Source organism: Botryllus schlosseri, chromosome 11 (genome assembly GCF_051294905.1).
Source record: "Botryllus schlosseri isolate E-star chromosome 11, Bs_hap1, whole genome shotgun sequence".
NCBI classification, from domain to species: domain Eukaryota; kingdom Metazoa; phylum Chordata; class Ascidiacea; order Stolidobranchia; family Styelidae; genus Botryllus; species Botryllus schlosseri.
Genome location: NC_137246.1, coordinates 7,029,244 through 7,053,610, shown reverse-complemented (window position 1 = coordinate 7,053,610; position 24,367 = coordinate 7,029,244). Strand labels below are relative to the sequence as shown.

General features: G+C 39.6%; 2 long non-coding RNA genes across 2 annotated transcripts; one reads left to right on the top strand and one right to left on the bottom strand.

The window, feature by feature from the left end:
• On the top strand, positions 1-1,501 carry LOC145450897 (uncharacterized). Its single transcript, XR_013918627.1, has 2 exons — positions 1-100; positions 1,389-1,501. It is a non-coding gene; the product is annotated as an uncharacterized LOC145450897 (long non-coding RNA).
• Positions 1,502-1,523: 22 nt separating this feature from the next.
• Positions 1,524-2,686, bottom strand: LOC145450898 (uncharacterized). Its single transcript, XR_013918628.1, has 2 exons — positions 1,918-2,686; positions 1,524-1,709 (listed from the first exon to the last, which is right to left on the bottom strand). It is a non-coding gene; the product is annotated as an uncharacterized LOC145450898 (long non-coding RNA).
• Positions 2,687-24,367: the final 21,681 nt, after the last annotated feature.

The window sequence follows — 24,367 nt, the reverse complement described above, 5'->3', positions numbered from 1 at the left end:
AGTGGGATAATGTCAACCTCTGAAGCTGTGGACTGAACTGATAGCTACACGGTGTCTAGTAAATCTGATTCCGACGCTATTGAGGAATTCCCGTATATAGGTAAGCCATTGAATGGTATATACAATCAGGCATTACTGGACGACGAAAGTACCGTACCGTTTGGTCAAATGATTGGACTTGCGCGTCTAAAATAGAGTTACCATATTTTTGTGAATCAAATTCCGGACACTCTTTAGCGCCCACTAGCGGAATTGAAAATTAGATATACCACATTATCTGTCAATATGACGTCACACTAGCAAAGCATTGCCCATCGACCGTATTCAAGAATGGAGTGGAACATCGGTCATGAATTGAGCAATCTGTAGGTCTGCAATAGAATTCTTCATTGGTCGGATGAAATTGTCTGGCGGGCTGTGTCTGGCCTGTCGAGATTGTGTTTGACAGTCCTGCTATACTGTTCGCTAGGCTATCTAGTTGTGGGCTTTAACCTGGTCCGAAACAACATTTTTCCAGCCCAATTCCGCCCAAAAAAGCACTGATCTTGGGCCCACCATAGGTTAATCGATGTAACTTCTTGGGCACTTACTAGCCTATATGCATCTGGTTGTAAATTTTATGAATGAATTTTGTCAATCATATTGATTCTTTCATATATTAGGCTACTATGAAATGCACCATCGGGGTGCAAATCTGGTGATTTCCGTCCTTTTATGGTCGCGACCTCATTTGCAACTTGAAAATGTTCCGTGGCCCAGCTCAAAACTTGATAATCTGCTGATAAAAAGAATCAGCTTGCTCAAACTTGCTCACGGCCTATTTTCGAAGCTGATTGCATCCAACATCTTCGCGATTCTCTGATAAAGGCAAACGACCCCAAGATTTGTAACCACTGTCTGCGACTGAAGCATCCAATCGTCCGTAACGAACTCAAAGAATATGCCGATATCTTATGATTTCGATTAAAATTAGACTGATTTCAGTAAATGATGGGTATTTATATTTATTATTGATTGCATTTTTGCGTGGGCGGTGCCTGGTGCTCATACTAATATCAATATACGTTGCATTACCTCGCGCGCAGCGCGAAGAAAAATTTCGAATAACATAAATCAGCTTGAAAAGAATATTGTTTATATGTTGATTTGCGAAAAACTTTTGAGCCTACTTCAAGTCTTAAAAAATTCCGGACATTTAGGCATATTTTAGAATTTCCTCCCGGACGCAGTTTTTTCACTGAAATTCCGGACATGTCCGGGAAATTCCGGACGTATGGCAACCCTAGTCTAAAACAATTAGTGTAACGCATGCATGTAAGATTGTGCGGTATGCTGACGATCTAAGCTTGAAGACCGATGCATATAACTAATACATATTGACTTTTCAGAGACGCTAGACCTGACTGCACTGGATCCGAAGTATTCCGACGTCGCTGATCAGTTCTCACAGACTGCTACTTCCACTTTATCTTTGTATGTAATAAAATGGCTTTACTCAAAAGCTTTTACTGGATTCTAATACATACAGAAAAGTCGAAAGCTTTTATTGGGTTCTAATAAATACAGAATCGCAAAAATTATAATATCATAGAAGGAAATTATCTCAATAAATCTCTGTGAATAAGTGATATTCCCAGGATTCTTCGGCGAATTTTCTTTTTTTATGTTATGCTCCAGCATGATGCCCTCGGCCAGGATTGTCAATGTTTCTGAAATAATAATTTACAGCAGAAATTCAATCATATACACTCACCAACACTCCATTTACTTTATTTTTATTGTAACACCTGTTCAATGTCTATGTGAAAGCCAGCAGCAGGACAAGAGTTTTTTTTATGTAAGATCAGGGGTGGTTGTTTGAAGTTACAAAACTCTGAATTTGTTGGAAAAAGTGAGGTTGAAATAATAATTGCCTACCGTGACACGGCATCATCGTGATGTATGGCTTGATCTCGTTGCAATCTTGCACGTGCAGCAGCAAGGGGAGGCGGTTCTGGCCACACCTCGTGGTCAACTGGTCAATGATTGAATGACAGATGTGCCTCCAGAAGTCGTTCTTCACCATTGTACAGCATCCTTTGCGGTAGAGAAAGTGTGATGGCAAAGTGCTCCTACTCCGACTACAGCAGCTTATTGAAAAACACTGTACATCGGTGAGCACAGCAGCCTTCCTTATATTGGGCTGCAAAAGGGTCTTTCCGGACTTGCTTTTCTTCTGCATTCTGCATCTGTTTTCATTGAAGTGCGGGGCAGCTAGCCGTCCTCGTCCTTACCGAGGTGGCGTTTCCATGGTATCAATACATGAGATGGAAACAGAACTGCTTGCCATGCACGTTGGCTTCTGTACTTCCTCTACACAAGCCATCGCAAATTATAAGAACCTAAAGTACCATAAAATGAAGATTGAATAGTCCAGTCGGGCATGACGAATCAAAACAACGCAGCATCAAGTAATTTAGGCGAAGACAACAACCAACGATTGACTTAGACATCCCATTCTCATGGTAGTACGTCATCGACACGGTTGCTGATTTTACAGCCGTTTCTCAGAGGTCGGCAGTTTGCACTGCGATATCTCAAAAAATACGTAATTTTAGAAGTTAGGATGTATATTATTGGAATCAGCATAAAAAACTCTACAAAATGAGCCAAAGTTGTTTTGGTCGATATAGTTGACCTTTAATAACGTTGAGATGGTGAGGCTGACACGCGGCATATTATTTGTAATTATTTTTATTGACAAGATTGCTTCAACATGACTCTATGTCGAAATCTGCTGCGGTCTACTTAGGGGAGCGGGCGGCATTTTAAGCGAGAGCCAGGGGCGGCAGCACATGCTGCTACGCCAGCGAGTCCCCTCCCCCAACTTTTAGGTGAAATTTAGTAGGCTACTTATCGTGCATATATTAACTGTAGGCTAGCGATAAACAGCAACGAAATGACCTTTCATGAATATAACTATTTATGTAGAAATTGGGAAGACTTTTAGTATTCCATAGCGAATTCTGTATAGCTGCATTTCGGGAAATCCGCGACCGCGTCTTGAAAACAGCCATTCTGTTTTTGTGAGACCTGAAGTTGTAGCAGATTTGAAGCGACCACAAACCGCTTTTAGCTATTTTTTCGCCGGACAAGAAAATTCCCGTGATTACAGCGCAACGCTTACAGCGATGGGCACTAACGCCCATGGCTTACCAATACGATATTCGCTATAAACCGACTAATCAGCACGGAAACGCCGACGGTTTATCTCGCTTACCAAAGGGTCCAGACCCTGAGTTTGAGGAACTGGAAATTCGTGGAAACGCGGAGACCGTTCACGCTATTAATATGGCATTCGATGGCTTGCCGTTAACTCGCAATGAAATTCGCGACGCGACGCTGAAGGACAAAACCATGCAACTAGTAAAATTATCTGTCACTCATGGTAATTGGAATCCAAAGACGCACGTTGATGATTTTTCTTGGTTTTCGACTCGCAAACATTCGCTCTCTCTGCACGAAGACATAGTCATGCTCAATATTGATGGTTTTCAACGCGTAGTAATTCCGCAGTCACTTCGCTCGCGAGCCTTATCATCGTTGCACGAAGGACATTGGGGCATCGCGAAAATGAAGCAGATGACTCGTCGTTACATCGCATGGCCTTCCATTAATCGCGACATTGAAAATCTCGTGAAGAGTTGCGACGCTTGCCGTAAAGTAATGAAAGCGCCTGATCGTCAGTATCGCGAATGGCCCAAAACGTCTGAAAGCTTTGAACAAATTCACTTGGACTTCGCAGGTCCAATAAGAAATAAGATGTTTTTCGTCATCGTCGATGCGCATTCGAAATATCCTTTCGTTAAAGTAATGAATGTCGCATCTACCACAACCTCGTCTGTAGTCAACGCTTTGAGGGAAGTCTTCTCTATTGAAGGCTTGCCCGTAACAATCGTCACGGATGGCCTCAATTCACATCGAAGTAATTCGATACGTTTTGTTCGAATTTGGCAATCAGCCATATCGTATCACCGTCTTTTCACCCTGCCTCGAACGGGGAAGCGGAGCGTTTCGTCCAGACTTTAAAAGCTGGATTGATAAAAAATTGCGACGGGGGAAAAGATTTCAACTTCGCGCTCCAAACACTTCTCGCTACGTACCGATGTGCACCGCACCCGGGCATAGACTGGAAAACGCGTGCTGAGAATTTACATGGTCGGCAGCCGCGCAATTTGGTAAGTTTGTGCTCGCCCTTCGATAAATCGAAACCCGTTACGCCTAGACAATCAGTCACTCATCTCGAGATTGGTTCCTCGGTTTACGCTCGCAGTTACCGACGCGGACCAAAGTGGGTTGCTGGCGTGGTGACGGAAATAATGGGACGCGTGGTGTACATTGTCAAAACAGATCATGGGTATTGCGGAGGCACAAAAACCAACTCCAACCACGGCTGATTTCCACTCATAATAATACAGCCACACAGGAAGTTGCTCAGCCTCAACGGTCACAAGCTGAGCAACCATTGGTCAGGAATAGGGCACAACGTCCTGCAACTAGTCCTGCTCGAACGTCGGGCAGACGTTATCCGGTTAGAATAAGGAAGCAAACTAGTTTCTATCGGCCAACGTAAAGTACCTTGTACCCTTTCAACTTACAGGGGAGGACTGTTATGTTCGCGCATTTTACGTTGGTATCGTTTGTCTCTTATTTGTCTAGGATTAGTAATTACCGCCAATCATTATTTCCTCGTGTGTCGTGCTTTGTACTTATAACTGTGTTCTGTTGTCTACTGGTCTTTCGTTCAACTGCACTCTGGATCGTGGGGCCTGTCTTGAAGTTATTCTGCTGTATAATATACTGATTTCATATTGCAACCTCGTCGTATGAGTTATTGTTCGAACAAGATCAAGAACATAACAGAAAGTGCAAGGAAGAAAGTCTAATGGACAGCCGAATAAAGATTAACATCGACAAATTGTGAGGTGGATGCCAGCCGGCCGTTTCGGCATCCTCCGTTCCGTTCAATTACATCGTATGCCTACATTGTACATTATGAGTGTCTTGATCGGATAGAAATCAGTGTTGGGATCAAGTCACTACCTTCGAGTCACGAGTCATTTCGAGTCATTGCACATTTTGACTCGAGTCAAGTCAAGTCAATCAATTTTCAAAGGTGACTCGAGTCAAGTCAAGTCACTCGATTTTTGGAAGTGACTCGAGTCAAGTCGAGTCAAGTCAAGTCAAGTCACGAGTCAAGTCACATTTCAAGTCAAGTTGCCTTTTCTAAGTATGTATGAGGCATGATTACGTTATTGCAATTTGCTAGCTGTCTGAAATATAGTTTGAGTGGTCATTGATTCCTAACCGATGAACGGACATCGAGTTAAATATACACACAAGCAGGCGCGGTATCGCTCACATATACGTAATAGCGTAGCAAGATGCAATACATTACCCATTCACCAATAGATATGCCAGGCTACCATTCGAGTCTGCGCCAATGGTTTAGGACTATATAAACTATATTCGACTTCAATTTCAATGTAACAAGAGATTTGGTTAAGGTAAGAACAGAGAGCAGAAATAGACATAATGTTAATCTATTACTTTACTACTAGAGTTACGACAACTTGAGCTTCGATCACTTCGTTTGCGGTCGCTTTATTTGTGAGAGAACAGGCTCGGTGAAACCCACGGTCATTGAATGATTGGTCGCCCTCACGGGTTACACAAGCGTTTCACGAACAATCCGAACATATCCAAGATACAGTGATTCTTATCGACACCGATTACTTGATGACTTGAAATTGACTCGTGAATTTTGCTCCGAGTCACGAGTCAATCCACATTTCTGATACGCCGAGTCAAGTCAAGTCAAGTCATTTCAGCAAAGTGACTCGAGTCAAGTCAAGTCATGCAAAAAAGTGACTCGAGTCTGACTCGAGTCAAGTCATGACTCGAGTCATCCCAACACTGATAGAAATATAATCTGACTATTATTAATATTATTATATTAAATAATCGCATTTCCTACCCCACAAGCAAAATAAATTATTCCTTACAAACCTTAAACATAAATGATTATAAAGACGTTGTATGGAATGTGGAAAATCAGAGTATGAACGTATCTGCATTGATGGCGAAATACAAAGATATGGCGATAGGAACGCACCAATTGATTTATCATGTCTATTTATGATAACGAGTGCTGGGTTCAGACATCTTCGGAGGCGGAGCTCGACTCGTTACTTCCACACCACGCCTTGAATCATAATAACCGTATGCATTTACGTTTTCATCTGTTCTAGCCATACAATGTACAATGGGATACACAAGGTACAATGCGATGATGTAATGATGAATAGGTATAGGGTGGTGTAAGGACCATAGTCACTCTAAATCTCAAACCTTCTGAACTCAAGATCACACTGTCAACAACGCAAGACGTTTCCCTTCCTCTTAGTGTTATAGGCCTACTTACTTTTATATTCGTTTTTTCTCTGACTTATTTTCCTACACAGCTGAGGAAAGAAATTGAATAATATTAAAAGGGTAAAAACGAAAATAATTTGCTCTAAACATTGAAAATTTTGAAACATTTTAGCAATACTTTTTCTTTGAAAAAATTGGGCACTTTTCAAAATTTTCCGACTTGCAAAACCGAAGGAAAATTCTCAAAAAATGGTAAATTTTTCCCACATTGTGGTCACATTCACGCACAGTCGCACAGTGCCAAATTACAGCTTTTTCTTTCACAATATCAGGTGGTTGACGAAGAAAAAAACAGGTCAACTTTCCGGCACAGCTCCCGAAATACCCGGCGGAGCGTAACTTCAGTGCTGATTATTGCGCGGAGCGTAACTTCAGTGCTGATTACTGTATTAACGTAGATTTTACCTCATATATAACGAAAATTCTCCAAAAAGAGGACAAAATCTCAAAAAAGAGGACGTTTGGTCCTCCTCCGAGGAAACTTTCAAAATTCTCAAAAAAGAGGACGTATGGTAACCCTAATATACAACGTCCCTTTCTCTAATTAGTCTAATAGTTATAGACCAGGGGTGGGCAAACTTTGGAGTTCGCGGGCCGCACTATATAAAATGGGATTATAAACCAAAACGCAATATCGGTATTTGATTATATAGTGAGGACATGGAGATTATATATGTGCTTATTTAAAACAAAACACTCATTGCTTTGATGATATCGTAGACGGGTCGGAAAGATAGTGGCGAGATTTCATAGGCTGGTCGACTTCAATAACCAATTTGTCAAATCTATAAGAGATGAAAGTCGGTTGTTCCGATTCTTAGAACAGGATTAAAATTTAAATCTGTGAGCAGCGATCTGTTCATAGATTTACTAATTTCACTTATGGTTCAGTTCCAGGACACGCACTGCTCACAGAATCATAACTATGTTATCTTCAAACACGCTTCTACTATGTGTAGATAAAATATAAATGCCACAAGTCTACGCATAAAGAGAACGAATCTACCTAAGACACGCGCGAATTGGTTTTAATAAGCACATCAAGGAAATAATTAAAACTGGAGGGGCTAATCTGAAATCCCCCTCGTGATCCGAATTATGTCAATCTCGTTTAGGATTTCTGTGATGTTTAGCAATTGAAACCTTTTAAACCAGTGATTCCCAACCGCGGCCCCCAGCTACCCTTCTTGCGGCCCCGCAAAACTATTGAGAGATCGATTTATGAAAAAAAAAATATTTATAAAATACTCTTGCTTGGCTTGGAGTCTGGAGTTTTCAATTAGGAGAGCAGGAAAGTTGTGAGTAGACTGCTAAGATTACGTCAGTGCTGTTTCAATGCAATGTGCCCTAACTTTCCAGTTGAACGAGCAGTACCTAGGTATTGCGAGGACCGTAACTGCCACACCCCAAGCCCCCCAATTGGGGGGAGCGAGATCGAAGGGGCCCCAAAATTATTTAGTGATTTAGCATAAACCATAAATTATAGAGTATTCTATGAAATTTTATGGACCTTTTTCAAAATATTTTCGCGCAATGCGCGATTTCAAGTTTCGAAGTACCTTAATTATTGGGTACCCTTTCGCCAAGATAAAATACGCAAGATTTATAGAAGTGGGCATATCGGCGTTCGCCATTACCGCGCCACGACGCACGAAGACATATAAAGTTATAGGCCATGTAACATGCGACTCCAAGAAGTGTGCCAGAACGATCGACAGCGAGAAAACCTTGGCCGAAAAGGACGGCCCTTACGCTGACCGAAAACTTCGTTATGTACATACAAAATACATAAGGTATTATTGACCATAGGTGCCTAAATGACTGGCGCCGAATGTTCCTGTCTTGGCAATCTGAACCTCAAGAGACAAATTGGCTATTATCACGCAGGGAAGAATTATATGCCAGTGAAGAACTACCAATTTGAAATCGGGTGCATATTTTAGTTTAGTACGTTTGGGCGATTCTATATTTTTTGATATAGCAGACTGGAGGTCACGAAATAACATCATGTAACGAAGTCGTACCAACGGGTCCGCCCGTCCGAATATGTTCAATTATTATTTACGTGCCCTACAGTTTCTAAGACGCCTCACTCAGCTCTACCGGTAAATCTGAGTACGTGAGCAGAGAGGACAAGTAATTGATAGCAATATATATGCAATTCCCGATCTTATCGACCTATTTTATTTTGAATTATCGAAAATTTTCGCGCTTAGCGCTGGCTCACTAAACGGTTATCCTGATTTCGTGGCAGAAGCGAAAAACTGGATGGGGGTCGGTTTATCACCCTATGGGAGCTCAAGGCCTAAGTGTTTTGGGGGGCCTGACAAAGTGCTGTTTCGTTCCTGCCAACGGGTATACGCCCGAAGATGTTTAATCATTATTGAGGGATCCTACCTTTTCAAACTCAACTCACTCGGCTCAACCGGTCAATCTGATTACGTGAGCAGAGATAGGATAACAATTGATACCAATATACATGCAATTCCGGATTATATTGACCGATTCAATCATGAATTACAGAAATTTTTCGCGCTTGGCGCGATTAGTCGAGAGAAGCTGCCAAAAACGGACACCCGATTTAGATGATAAATAGTGGTAAACAGCCGTCTAGCTAAATTCACGGATAGATGTGCAACAAGTGACTCACGATTGAATACGCCGAGATGCGTACTGCTTAGTCGGCAAAAAGCAGCAAAATTGGTAGTCCTATAGCTCGCGACCCAAGCATCCGAATAATTTGATATGTCAGTGTTTATCGAAAGCAAGTGTCGCACTGATTCCAAAAATACGAATTGAAATTTCGCCAGAGCAATAAAACTACTCCGAAACAGCCACTAATGGTTGATTGTTCTGAACGACGGGAGCGCGGCAACACAACGGCCAATGGCGTCAACTGAATGATCGCAACAATGCCAATCTTCATATTTTGGTGACTATTTTGGGTTCCTTTCATTGCCCTGGTATTCGTGCGGCCCCGACCGTACTCTGAAAATCTAAATTTGGCCCTGCTGCCGAAAAAGGTTGGGAACCACTGTTTTAAACTGTGCGGGCCTTGAGATTGGGCTGTCCCGCCCGAAATTAAACATCAAAAATGTTATAGGAAGTAGCCTATTTACCTTAGAACAGTGGTTCTCAAACTTTTTAAGACCCGCCCCTCCCCCCTTATGATTGTGAAAGATTTCGCGTTCTCTTATCGTCATACCACAAAACGCAACCAGGTTGCTAGCAACCTAACGGATAGTTTGGTGGCATGGAAGGATACGGCTATGGATGAGAGATTTTTTAATGTGAAATTCAGACTAAATACAGAGCAACAGTTATGGAATTGTTGGTAATATGTTGAAAAAAATTTTCATTTGAGCTCAGCTTCGCGCCCCACTTCTGATGCTTACACGCACCCCAGTTTGAGAACCACTGTCTTAGAATTATCTTGGTGAAATATACTAAGAAATAGTTTAATCAGGTCCCTGCATTATATCTATTTTTAGTACGCATTCTATCAATATTTAAAAAAAGTTTATTTAGACTCTCGCGGGCCGCACAGAACGGTGTTGCGGGCAGCATGCGGCCCGCGGGCCGTGGTTTGCCCCCCCCCCATGTAGACGATTACCCCTCTGACGAGTGTCAGACAAAATGTTCGATTTCATTTTAATATGAATATACTATCCAATCGTAAGCTATATTTACGCAAGCAGAAATTAAGATAAATTCCGTACGATGTATTGGCATGTGCTCTATTCCACAACGTATTCGGTGCTATTTAAAATTTATGATCTTTGAAACGCCGATACCATCATGGATTTGATCTGGTGCTGGGTAAGTGGGTACCGCGAAGTATTTATCCCTTTGTTATAGGGTGCCGCAAGATCACCGAGTTTAACTTTTGCTTTTAGGCTAATCCCCAAGGGTCTTGGTTGAGGCTTCGGGTCCCCGGCGCCGGCCGGCAGATTCCAGTCTTTCTGTTGATATTGTACCATTCGGTGTGTACGCAGTAGCTTAAAGTAGTAAAGTCTTCGTCGCACTTTGCGACTTGGTCTATTCTCTTTACTGCCTATACTACGCAGCACGCCCGAGCTGTAGGTAATCATTACAGGCAATCAGCTAGCAGATCGAGAAATATAGGCTACGTCTGCACTCGGCAACTGACTAAAGCGACCGCCTAGGCGCCTACGCAGGAGGAGCTGAACACGAGTGTAAAACTGAATCTTTTGATGTTCTTTCGTTTCGTTTGTTTTCTCTTGCCCCCTTTATTTATTCAAAAAGTCGATATATATATATAAGTCAATCAATCAATCAGGTTTATTAATATTTTCATCGTTTTAAAACATCACAAGACTGCGATACAATGAAAAGATAGGAAGGTGTCGAAACAACTTGGAGTAGCCTTTAAGATCAGACACCCACCTTAGCCTAGGCGAAGTAAATAAGAGGCATGCACACTGAATGAAAAGTAATGCAGAGAATATAATACACAAGTGACAAAATGAGGTGGCATGCGGCGGAGGGCGAGGTCTTTTATATATATATATAAAAGATCACCGATGTTGAGAACCACTGGGTTAAGCGAAGCATAATGCGCACAGAATTGCGATAAAATGAAAAGATAGGATTGTTAAAACGACTGCTGCCGTTCACCTTGGCCTAGAACAGGGGCGGGCAACATACGGCCCGCGACGGCATTTTGTCCGGCCCGCGGACAGATTCCCGTCTTCCATGATAATGTGGCTCGCAGCCCATCAGTCTGCCGAAATTCCCCACAACTTGCTTACTACGTCAAATTTTAGTGACTATATGTGTTATTATATCATGGTGTGCGGGTGCGCACTGCGCAGCGTGCAAGAGTGGAGCTTACGGGTAAGTTCGTCGAAGCGAAAAGGCTTGCATTGTCAGCATTGACTATGTACTCATCCCTGATGTTGTTTGTGGTAATCATGGTGTTGGAGTAGTATAGTAGATCGGTCGCATGACGCCATTGGTTCTTATGGGCCCGCTGGTGATGTGCCTGGAAACTCGTGTTGGTGATGGTACCCTTTTGACCCCCCTTCCGCTCGTGATGTGCCATGTGTTCTTATGGGATCTCTGGTGATGGTACCCTTTCGGGTATAGGCTGCGTCGGTGATGTGCCATGAAAACTCGTGTTGGTGATGGTACCCTTTCAGACCACCTATCGCTCATGATGTGCCATGTATTTTCACGGGGTCTCTGGTGATGTGCCATTGTTTCTTACGGGATCTCTGGTGATGTGCCATTGTTTCTTATGGGATCTCTGGTGACGGCACCCTTTCAGGTATAGGCTGTAGCGATGATGTGTCTGATAACGTTACGGGTATAGGGATCTCTGGTGAAGTGGTGTTGAATATCAAGTATAGTAAACAGCGACGCCATTACTTAGTATGTATATCCCAAATTATTATATATGACCGATTCGAGTTAATCCCAACGTTTGCGGTGAATGCGACTTCGATATATCGTTATTCTTATGGGCGCGGCGATGATTCGTACTTTCGTTGATAGAATGCTAGCGGCATGTCGTACTTTCACCAAAAAGGGTGTGAAATAGTTTGCTAAATCTAGGAATCAGTCGCTTGGTAATTAGTTTACCACGGAGCCGGCGTAGACGGTGACTCGAATACCAACAATAGCCGCGTTCACAAACTAACACTCCAAAAAGGTGTGAAATATTCTCTACAAGCGCTCACAAGATAACACATAAGAATAGCCATCTCTCGTGGTTTGATGTTACAAAGGTAGGAATTACGCACAAGTAATATTTTGATAATTAGTTTGCCACAGAGCCGGCGTAGACGTCGATTCGAATATCAACAATAGCCGCGTTCACAAACCAACACTTCAAAAAACGTGTGAAATAGGTTACAAATCCCACGATCGCTCACAAGATAACACCAAAGACATAGCCATTTCTCGCGTCTTGTCATTACATACATCCCAATCGCTACAGTGTAATATGTCGGTGGTTGTTACTATCAAGTAATAAGTAATGAATAACAGTACCAGCGCAGACCGTGATTCGAAAACCAACAATTTGACACTTGCACGCGATCGCTATATGTTTTGACACTTTGGAACAGTCGTTGACTTTGCGTGATAAGAATCATGCGAATATTCAAGCAATGCATCAATTTGACAACTTGAAATGAAACTTGCTACACAGCTCAAGTTGATTCGTATCTGAATGTGTTAATTCGGTACAATTCTAATTAATTTGAGAAATCTTTTTAACGTGATCTTTTGATTCGACCGTAACCTGAATATTACTGACGCCGACTTTCAGTCACATTGAATTATTCACACATTCGCGCCGCTGTTTTCACACCTATAGAATCAATACCAACTATAACTCTACAAGAATCAAGAATCACAAGTATGTGCATTATACAGTTATTGTCTTTGTCAACTTGAAATCCAACTCTTAATACAAACACGCGGCTTATCACTTGTCAACTCTATCATGAAAATCCTCGAACCTGTATTATTAAGAATGTTATAGTACGGCGTCGGAATCCGTTCGCGGGATGTACTAAAGGTAAATTCAGATAATCCAAAATGAAATATTAGGACTTTGACATAATCTGAATTGAAATAGATTGACAAACATAACTACCAACTTTCACCCAGTCACATTTCGAAATTATACGCATATTGATTTGAAACAAGTAATGAAATATTACAACTATATTCGCAATCGGACTTTCCGTTTGGCAAAGATAGTTTCAGAAATACTATCACTATGACATCTCAACATTTTAACATCTTGCCATACACAAAAGAGTAAAATACAAAAACCTTGTCAAGTCAATCCGTTTGTAGATGTACTAAAGGTAAATCCAGATAATCCAAAATGAAATATTTGGACTTTGACATAGTCTGAATTGAAATAGATTGACAAACATGACTAACAACTTTCAACCCAGTCATATTTAGAGATTATACGCACATTGATTCGAAACAAGTAATGAAACATTACAACTCTATTCGCGACCTGTCTTTACGTTTGTCAAAGAGAGTTTCAGAAATATTATCACTATGACATCTCAACATTTTAACATCTTGCCATCAACAAAAGAGTAAAATACAAAAACCTTGTCAAGTCAATCCGTTTGTAACTCACCGAACCAAAGCAAAAAGTGTCCATACGAAAAGTAGACAAGACTATCCAAGTAATCACTACAACCCACAAACATATCAAGTTCGGTTTTAGGCATATACCACCAACTCGTCTTTTTTTGTTCAACTGTAAAAGTCGTTACTATGCCGCAAGACAAAGAAATTACTATGCGGTATATTTTGTAAGACAAAAGTAATTACTTCTCGGTGTCGGCGACTTGAGATTAACATAATATATTTGAGTATACGACATTTGAAAGTATGACCATCGTAGTTTCTTACAATCGAACGCAGGTGTTATATCGAAAATTATCGTGATGTAAACATAAGGATTGTCACATCGATTTAACATATGAGATTTTGTAATGGTCTATCATGACTTGATTATTAAATTATTCGCGTTAATTAGACCCGGCGTTGTGGTAAAGGTTATTATGACAGCAACAAACTTTTCAGTACCGTTGTTATTAACATATTGAGTTGTAAAACTATGCGTGTCTGAAATGTTCTTGAATGGAAAATTATTCCGCCTTGGTACATATCACCCTGCGTATCGCGGATATCAGAAAATATTTTACAAATGTAATTGTCTCCACTAACCAAGACTAAAGATGAAACAACAATTTCCTTTGTTAAACAATAACCGGTACAATACTTTATCATCGTAATCAGCAGTGAGAATTGAAACACTTTCGCACATTATCCGGTGTCAAGATATCACACTAGGTGAATTGACATACCGCCGATTGATTAATGCCTAATCCATTCGCGCCATTTCACATACTTTGATCATTACAAAAGTAAATTGGAATATGTTTGCTAGATGCATTCAATTCAGTTAGAAATGTCTGGTACACAACAATCGTAATATCAAGGAAGTACTTGCTACGCTGTAATTCACTTAACGTGTTTTGTATTGTTGTTCATTTGTAGTATTGATTGTTTTTGAACCCCCAAATAATAATTCCCGACATGAAACCAAACCGCAGAAAGTCGTTACCATCACAACGAAACAATTTGTACGATGTTTGCCAAATGTATCCTATAGTTAGGTGTACTAGAATTATTTGTCTAACACATACACCGACAATGCAACCGAAATTTTTTCCGTTATCATTCGCTAAAGTAAATGTCATCACAATACTCATCAAGCTGTCATCTGTAAATCAATATTACATCCAACTTGTAACTGTATCGTTTAACTACCGGGTTGCATCAGTTTGCTATTTTTGTCATTTAGTGACTGCGGAACATACCAAACGATACACATTCACTTACGAAATACTGTGTTGATCGTAATTTCCATCATCGTAATAATCGAAGTACATTTGTTTCGAGTTCATAACAACCGACTACTTCTCTATGACATGACGAATTTTTGAAAAGTTATGCTTAGAAGATTGGTGCATCTCGCGAAAAATAATATACCACTCATATTGATACTGTTACTCCATTGACCGGTATTTTCAAACGAGTCGATTTTCAACCGAGCAAAATTTATTACTTGAGTTGTCCCGCTTACTATATTTAAATGTAAACTCACCCGTCTTTCAACAACAAACAATGATAAAAAGTACACAAGCAAACACAACAAGTTTTACTTTTGTTGGAAACTAATTATTATTCCACACATCTCATTTCATACTAAGTGTATATGAAAGATATTCACGGCACACGAAAATATTCGATATTCCATGCTACGAACATACGCAATGATTGGTGACGCTTTCGCACTATTTCGATTTAGTGTAGCAAAAACAACAACAACAATTTTCACTCTCTTGACTTATGAAAACAACAGACGAACCTTCATTCAACATTTTGTTTTTGTCAACTAGTTACTTTTTCAAGAGACCCCCCACAACTCTTACAAAAGTACGAAAGATATTTACACAAAGTAATCAACTTTACTCGATATTCTCACATTGCGAAACTAAAGAATGGTTGGTTTGACTCTACAAACTGTTTCGTTACCTCAAGAACTTTATTGTCTGAATGGTTGTTCATGTGTCTTAAGAACCAAATAGTTCAACACAGCACTAGTACCGACAGTAACATCAGAGTTGTTTACACAAAAGTTTGTATGTGCGCAGTATGCGAATACCACGTGTAAGTCCAGCGCAATTGCAGTATCCAGCCGAGATTAGTTAACACCAATTTATGACAACGGAGCCACGTAAACTTTCGTGAATGTAAGGCATACTCACTTCTCGAGATTCTGTCAATGTCATAGCAATAAACCAGCTACTCCAACAACAGAGTACATACGTTTTCTAGTAACGACTCTCGAATCTTACACACAGATCAATCTACTTTGCTAACGAAAAGTGCTGGAGCATCACATGATTATCCTCACAGCAACCAGTAGATGGAGCTGTATTAAAATGTTCCTAACCCTCTGCACACCAGTGACAAATTGTTTTGTGAATCGAGTTGTTGTTCCGCGTCAAGTCTCCATGTTGAAGCGTACATTAACCAGCGCAATCCAATTAAAACCATGAATCTATTTTCATTTCCTCACAAACTGTCACATACAGAAAAATAAATTTTATTCCACCAAAACATACTTGTAACCAATCGCTTTCATTAAACACACAACACCATAAAAGTATTTACTTTCTACAACATAGACATTCCGATGTAGTCAAGAAATATTTTTATTAATCAAAATCATCGACTTCTGTTTACGGCGTTAGTGTGTGCATGTCATACATGTGGGGTCCGTATTAAAATGGACACGACACGACTGAATGTAAGGAGATAGAAGTCTATCGCATAGATTTACATGTGGTCTTCGCTACGGTTTCAAAAAACTAATCATCTCTTTTGCATTGATCGAGACCGAACAAGTTAGTTAATGGCCATGATTGTGTTTGTCATATGCGAATGATAGGGTTACTGTCAAATCTACATACAACAACCTTCTGACACTCATAATAGCAATTTCATTCTCTTCCTTCGTAATTGTAGACTCACGACAAGTATATTGTACAACTCGACAGCTACGTTTAACAAGACCAACGACACTGAACCCACGACGTTTACCTACGTAAAATTACCACTTTCACTTGGCAGTCCATCGTTTACCTGACTAAACATATTATTTTCCTTTGGAGATCTGACGTCTACCCAGAGTAAGAAACCATTTTCATTGGGAAATCTATTTTTTTTCCCTGGGTAACAAACCTTTTTCACTTGGAAATATATTTTTTCTCTGGGTAACAAACCTTTTTCACTTGGAAATATATTTTTTCTCTGGGTAACAAACCTTTTTCACTTGGAAATATATTTTTTCTTTGAGCAACAAACCTTTTTCACTTGGAAATATATTTTTATCCTACAGCAACAAACCATTTTCACTTGGTAGTCCACCGTTTACCTGAGTAAAAATATCATTTTCCTTTGGAGATCTGGCGTTTACCCACACTAACAAACCATTTTCACTTGGAAAAATACTTTTACCTAGAGTAACTAATCATTTTCTTTTGGAAATATATTTTCTCCCTGGGTAACAAATCCTTTTCGCTTGGAAAACTGTCATTCACCTGAGTACCAATACCGTTTTCACTTGGAAATCTATCTTTTCCCTAGGTAATAATACCCTTTTCGTTTTGAAAACTGACACACACACCGGACAATTTGATATTTTTGTATATTGTTACAACAGACGGTGACAAAATATACACCAACAACGACTCCATACATTTGTGTAATTAAATATTCAGTTGCTCTGATGCATCCCATCAAAATCATTGGTTACTCACATACAATAACAATGTGCTGTTGTACATCGACATGTATGTTTTCGGAATTGGTGAATAAAGGGGTTTCCGATATGTCCGTGATGTCCGGGTTCGTGCTTTGGATTTTCCAGAGTCAAAATATCTGAATAAAACACCTCCTCGACTTTGGTAACTGGTTGATACACGGATAATGGTGTTCGGAAAACGGATGAATTTATGTTCCCCATCGCGCTGACAACATCGGGTTACTTGTGAGTTTCCTCGGGTCTGTTTGCTATATTGTGTCTTTACTGGTCAATACATATCGCTCCAGTCAGCTGAAACCGGATCAATAATATGAGAAAGTGTGGGGGCCGGATCCGGATATTCACTCATGACCCTACGACCGATATTCGAGTAAACATGTTACAGACCGTGTTTTGTCTCCATGAAAAATACCAATGCATACACCATCACATCAAGTACGTCACGATTGTTCACAAGTATTCGCGTAAACGAGGTGTACATACAATGTGTCGGTGTACAAACATCATGGGACAAAAATTCACGTTCTCAAGTCTCATCATGCGCCGACTCTGTACATTCAATGTGGGCATAGATGACTTGGGGACAGACAAGCAGCCATATTTTGACGTAAAACGATCTTAGTATCAACCGCCTCCACCCAACTTGTGAAAAATGAATCTCACACGAGTACAATCATTTCACGGGTTCACACCTTGATTTTGCAAGATTGTTTGGATTCTCAGGTAGACTTGCATCGTGATCCAGACCTCGACATAATCGGTTTGCGTAACTCGCTCAATCCCCACGTATTGTTGGTCATAACCTGTGAACTTTTTTTTGCTGAGACCGCAGTGTTTCACCTGGTTTAATGTATTTGGCGATCACCATCGTTATCAATTTTTCACGCGATGAGTATGTCGGATGTCGCTACTCCCACATAACGACTCCAGCTAAACATCGTGAGCAGTGACTCCGGATTGCAATCGTAAACGGGGACTCTGTGTGTGTGTGAATCTCGATTACGATTTGATAATGTAATCCAAGGTGTGTCTCTGCGGGTTGAAGACTGATTTCGTGTTAACCACTCCGCAAGAGGGTGCTGTCTCGTAATTCTACATGTCTTTATAAAACGCGGTTGGAAACTTTTGGTCTAGTTGATCCAGCTACGTATTGAAACGGTGCACCCACGCAGACCACTGAGAAAACGTTGTCGTTACCTGGCAATATCCACGAGTAATTATGGGACTACGCGTAACGTTCCATAGATTCCTCTGGCCCCACACCGTGGTTTTACGACACAGACAAGATGCAGCGGTGGAAATATTGAAAATGAAAAACGATACCTTGGTGACATTTGATTTGGATTTTACACCTGATGAACCATACACTCGATTGGTACATTGGGATGACAACTCTATCGTCGAGGTCGAGGGAAAAGAAATGTACAGATTTGTTGGTGTTGTAGATATTCAGCGAAAATCAGGGTATATGGTTGTGTATGGTTCGCATATTTGACTGAGAATATATCGGTATGCATAATGCACTGTCCATTGTATCATGTCGTGTGTCATCTATGCCCACATTGAATGTACAGAGTCGGCGCATGATGAGACTTGAGAACGTGAATTTTTGTCCCATGATGTTTGTACACCGACACATTGTATGTACACCTCGTTTACGCGAATACTTGTGAACAATCGTGACGTACTTGATGTGATGGTGTATGCATTGGTATTTTTCATGGAGACAAAACACGGTCTGTAACATGTTTACTCGAATATCGGTCGTAGGGTCATGAGTGAATATCCGGATCCGGCCCCCACACTTTCTCATATTATTGATCCGGTTTCAGCTGACTGGAGCGATATGTATTGACCAGTAAAGACACAATATAGCAAACAGACCCGAGGAAACTCACAAGTAACCCGATGTTGTCAGCGCGATGGGGAACATAAATTCATCCGTTTTCCGAACACCATTATCCGTGTATCAACCAGTTACCAAAGTCGAGGAGGTGTTTTATTCAGATATTTTGACTCTGGAAAATCCAAAGCACGAACCCGGACATCACGGACATATCGGAAACCCCTTTATTCACCAATTCCGAAAACATACATGTCGATGTACAACAGCACATTGTTATTGTATGTGAGTAACCAATGATTTTGATGGGATGCATCAGAGCAACTGAATATTTAATTACACAAATGTATGGAGTCGTTGTTGGTGTATATTTTGTCACCGTCTGTTGTAACAATATACAAAAATATCAAATTGTCCGGTGTGTGTGTCAGTTTTCAAAACGAAAATGGTATTATTACCTAGGGAAAAGATAGATTTCCAAGTGAAAACGGTATTGGTACTCAGGTGAATGACAGTTTTCCAAGCGAAAAGGATTTGTTACCCAGGGAGAAAATATATTTCCAAAAGAAAATGATTAGTTACTCTAGGTAAAAGTATTTTTCCAAGTGAAAATGGTTTGTTAGTGTGGGTAAACGCCAGATCTCCAAAGGAAAATGATATTTTTACTCAGGTAAACGGTGGACTACCAAGTGAAAATGGTTTGTTGCTGTAGGATAAAAATATATTTCCAAGTGAAAAAGGTTTGTTGCTCAAAGAAAAAATATATTTCCAAGTGAAAAAGGTTTGTTACCCAGAGAAAAAATATATTTCCAAGTGAAAAAGGTTTGTTACCCAGAGAAAAAATATATTTCCAAGTGAAAAAGGTTTGTTACCCAGGGAAAAAAAATAGATTTCCCAATGAAAATGGTTTCTTACTCTGGGTAGACGTCAGATCTCCAAAGGAAAATAATATGTTTAGTCAGGTAAACGATGGACTGCCAAGTGAAAGTGGTAATTGTACGTAGGTAAACGTCGTGGGTTCAGTGTCGTTGGTCTTGTTAAACGTAGCTGTCGAGTTGTACAATATACTTGTCGTGAGTCTACAATTACGAAGGAAGAGAATGAAATTGCTATTATGAGTGTCAGAAGGTTGTTGTATGTAGATTTGACAGTAACCCTATCATTCGCATATGACAAACACAATCATGGCCATTAACTAACTTGTTCGGTCTCGATCAATGCAAAAGAGATGATTAGTTTTTTGAAACCGTAGCGAAGACCACATGTAAATCTATGCGATAGACTTCTATCTCCTTACATTCAGTCGTGTCGTGTCCATTTTAATACGGACCCCACATGTATGACATGCACACACTAACGCCGTAAACAGAAGTCGATGATTTTGATTAATAAAAATATTTCTTGACTACATCGGAATGTCTATGTTGTAGAAAGTAAATACTTTTATGGTGTTGTGTGTTTAATGAAAGCGATTGGTTACAAGTATGTTTTGGTGGAATAAAATTTATTTTTCTGTATGTGACAGTTTGTGAGGAAATGAAAATAGATTCATGGTTTTAATTGGATTGCGCTGGTTAATGTACGCTTCAACATGGAGACTTGACGCGGAACAACAACTCGATTCACAAAACAATTTGTCACTGGTGTGCAGAGGGTTAGGAACATTTTAATACAGCTCCATCTACTGGTTGCTGTGAGGATAATCATGTGATGCTCCAGCACTTTTCGTTAGCAAAGTAGATTGATCTGTGTGTAAGATTCGAGAGTCGTTACTAGAAAACGTATGTACTCTGTTGTTGGAGTAGCTGGTTTATTGCTATGACATTGACAGAATCTCGAGAAGTGAGTATGCCTTACATTCACGAAAGTTTACGTGGCTCCGTTGTCATAAATTGGTGTTAACTAATCTCGGCTGGATACTGCAATTGCGCTGGACTTACACGTGGTATTCGCATACTGCGCACATACAAACTTTTGTGTAAACAACTCTGATGTTACTGTCGGTACTAGTGCTGTGTTGAACTATTTGGTTCTTAAGACACATGAACAACCATTCAGACAATAAAGTTCTTGAGGTAACGAAACAGTTTGTAGAGTCAAACCAACCATTCTTTAGTTTCGCAATGTGAGAATATCGAGTAAAGTTGATTACTTTGTGTAAATATCTTTCGTACTTTTGTAAGAGTTGTGGGGGGTCTCTTGAAAAAGTAACTAGTTGACAAAAACAAAATGTTGAATGAAGGTTCGTCTGTTGTTTTCATAAGTCAAGAGAGTGAAAATTGTTGTTGTTGTTTTTGCTACACTAAATCGAAATAGTGCGAAAGCGTCACCAATCATTGCGTATGTTCGTAGCATGGAATATCGAATATTTTCGTGTGCCGTGAATATCTTTCATATACACTTAGTATGAAATGAGATGTGTGGAATAATAATTAGTTTCCAACAAAAGTAAAACTTGTTGTGTTTGCTTGTGTACTTTTTATCATTGTTTGTTGTTGAAAGACGGGTGAGTTTACATTTAAATATAGTAAGCGGGACAACTCAAGTAATAAATTTTGCTCGGTTGAAAATCGACTCGTTTGAAAATACCGGTCAATGGAGTAACAGTATCAATATGAGTGGTATATTATTTTTCGCGAGATGCACCAATCTTCTAAGCATAACTTTTCAAAAATTCGTCATGTCATAGAGAAGTAGTCGGTTGTTATGAACTCGAAACAAATGTACTTCGATTATTACGATGATGGAAATTACGATCAACACAGTATTTCGTAAGTGAATGTGTATCGTTTGGTATGTTCCGCAGTCACTAAATGACAAAAATAGCAAACTGATGCAACCCGGTAGTTAAACGATACAGTTACAAGTTGGATGTAATATTGATTTACAGATGACAGCTTGATGAGTATTGTGATGACATTTACTTTAGCGAATGATAACGGAAAAAATTTCGGTTGCATTGTCGGTGTATGTGTTAGACAAATAATTCTAGTACACCTAACTATAGGATACATTTGGCAAACATCGTACAAATTGTTTCGTTGTGATGGTAACGACTTTCTGCGGTTTGGTTTCATGTCGGGAATTATTATTTGGGGGTTCAAAAACAATCAATACTACAAATGAACAACAATACAAAACACGTTAAGTGAATTACAGCGTAGCAAGTACTTCCTTGATATTACGATTGTTGTGTACCAGACATTTCTAACTGAATTGAATGCATCTAGCAAACATATTCCAATTTACTTTTGTAATGATCAAAGTATGTGAAATGGCGCGAATGGATTAGGCATTAATCAATCGGCGGTATGTCAATTCACCTAGTGTGATATCTTGACACCGGATAATGTGCGAAAGTGTTTCAATTCTCACTGCTGATTACGATGATAAAGTATTGTACCGGTTATTGTTTAACAAAGGAAATTGTTGTTTCATCTTTAGTCTTGGTTAGTGGAGACAATTACATTTGTAAAATATTTTCTGATATCCGCGATACGCAGGGTGATATGTACCAAGGCGGAATAATTTTCCATTCAAGAACATTTCAGACACGCATAGTTTTACAACTCAATATGTTAATAACAACGGTACTGAAAAGTTTGTTGCTGTCATAATAACCTTTACCACAACGCCGGGTCTAATTAACGCGAATAATTTAATAATCAAGTCATGATAGACCATTACAAAATCTCATATGTTAAATCGATGTGACAATCCTTATGTTTACATCACGATAATTTTCGATATAACACCTGCGTTCGATTGTAAGAAACTACGATGGTCATACTTTCAAATGTCGTATACTCAAATATATTATGTTAATCTCAAGTCGCCGACACCGAGAAGTAATTACTTTTGTCTTACAAAATATACCGCATAGTAATTTCTTTGTCTTGCGGCATAGTAACGACTTTTACAGTTGAACAAAAAAAGACGAGTTGGTGGTATATGCCTAAAACCGAACTTGATATGTTTGTGGGTTGTAGTGATTACTTGGATAGTCTTGTCTACTTTTCGTATGGACACTTTTTGCTTTGGTTCGGTGAGTTACAAACGGATTGACTTGACAAGGTTTTTGTATTTTACTCTTTTGTTGATGGCAAGATGTTAAAATGTTGAGATGTCATAGTGATAATATTTCTGAAACTCTCTTTGACAAACGTAAAGACAGGTCGCGAATAGAGTTGTAATGTTTCATTACTTGTTTCGAATCAATGTGCGTATAATCTCTAAATATGACTGGGTTGAAAGTTGTTAGTCATGTTTGTCAATCTATTTCAATTCAGACTATGTCAAAGTCCAAATATTTCATTTTGGATTATCTGGATTTACCTTTAGTACATCTACAAACGGATTGACTTGACAAGGTTTTTGTATTTTACTCTTTTGTGTATGGCAAGATGTTAAAATGTTGAGATGTCATAGTGATAGTATTTCTGAAACTATCTTTGCCAAACGGAAAGTCCGATTGCGAATATAGTTGTAATATTTCATTACTTGTTTCAAATCAATATGCGTATAATTTCGAAATGTGACTGGGTGAAAGTTGGTAGTTATGTTTGTCAATCTATTTCAATTCAGATTATGTCAAAGTCCTAATATTTCATTTTGGATTATCTGAATTTACCTTTAGTACATCCCGCGAACGGATTCCGACGCCGTACTATAACATTCTTAATAATACAGGTTCGAGGATTTTCATGATAGAGTTGACAAGTGATAAGCCGCGTGTTTGTATTAAGAGTTGGATTTCAAGTTGACAAAGACAATAACTGTATAATGCACATACTTGTGATTCTTGATTCTTGTAGAGTTATAGTTGGTATTGATTCTATAGGTGTGAAAACAGCGGCGCGAATGTGTGAATAATTCAATGTGACTGAAAGTCGGCGTCAGTAATATTCAGGTTACGGTCGAATCAAAAGATCACGTTAAAAAGATTTCTCAAATTAATTAGAATTGTACCGAATTAACACATTCAGATACGAATCAACTTGAGCTGTGTAGCAAGTTTCATTTCAAGTTGTCAAATTGATGCATTGCTTGAATATTCGCATGATTCTTATCACGCAAAGTCAACGACTGTTCCAAAGTGTCAAAACATATAGCGATCGCGTGCAAGTGTCAAATTGTTGGTTTTCGAATCACGG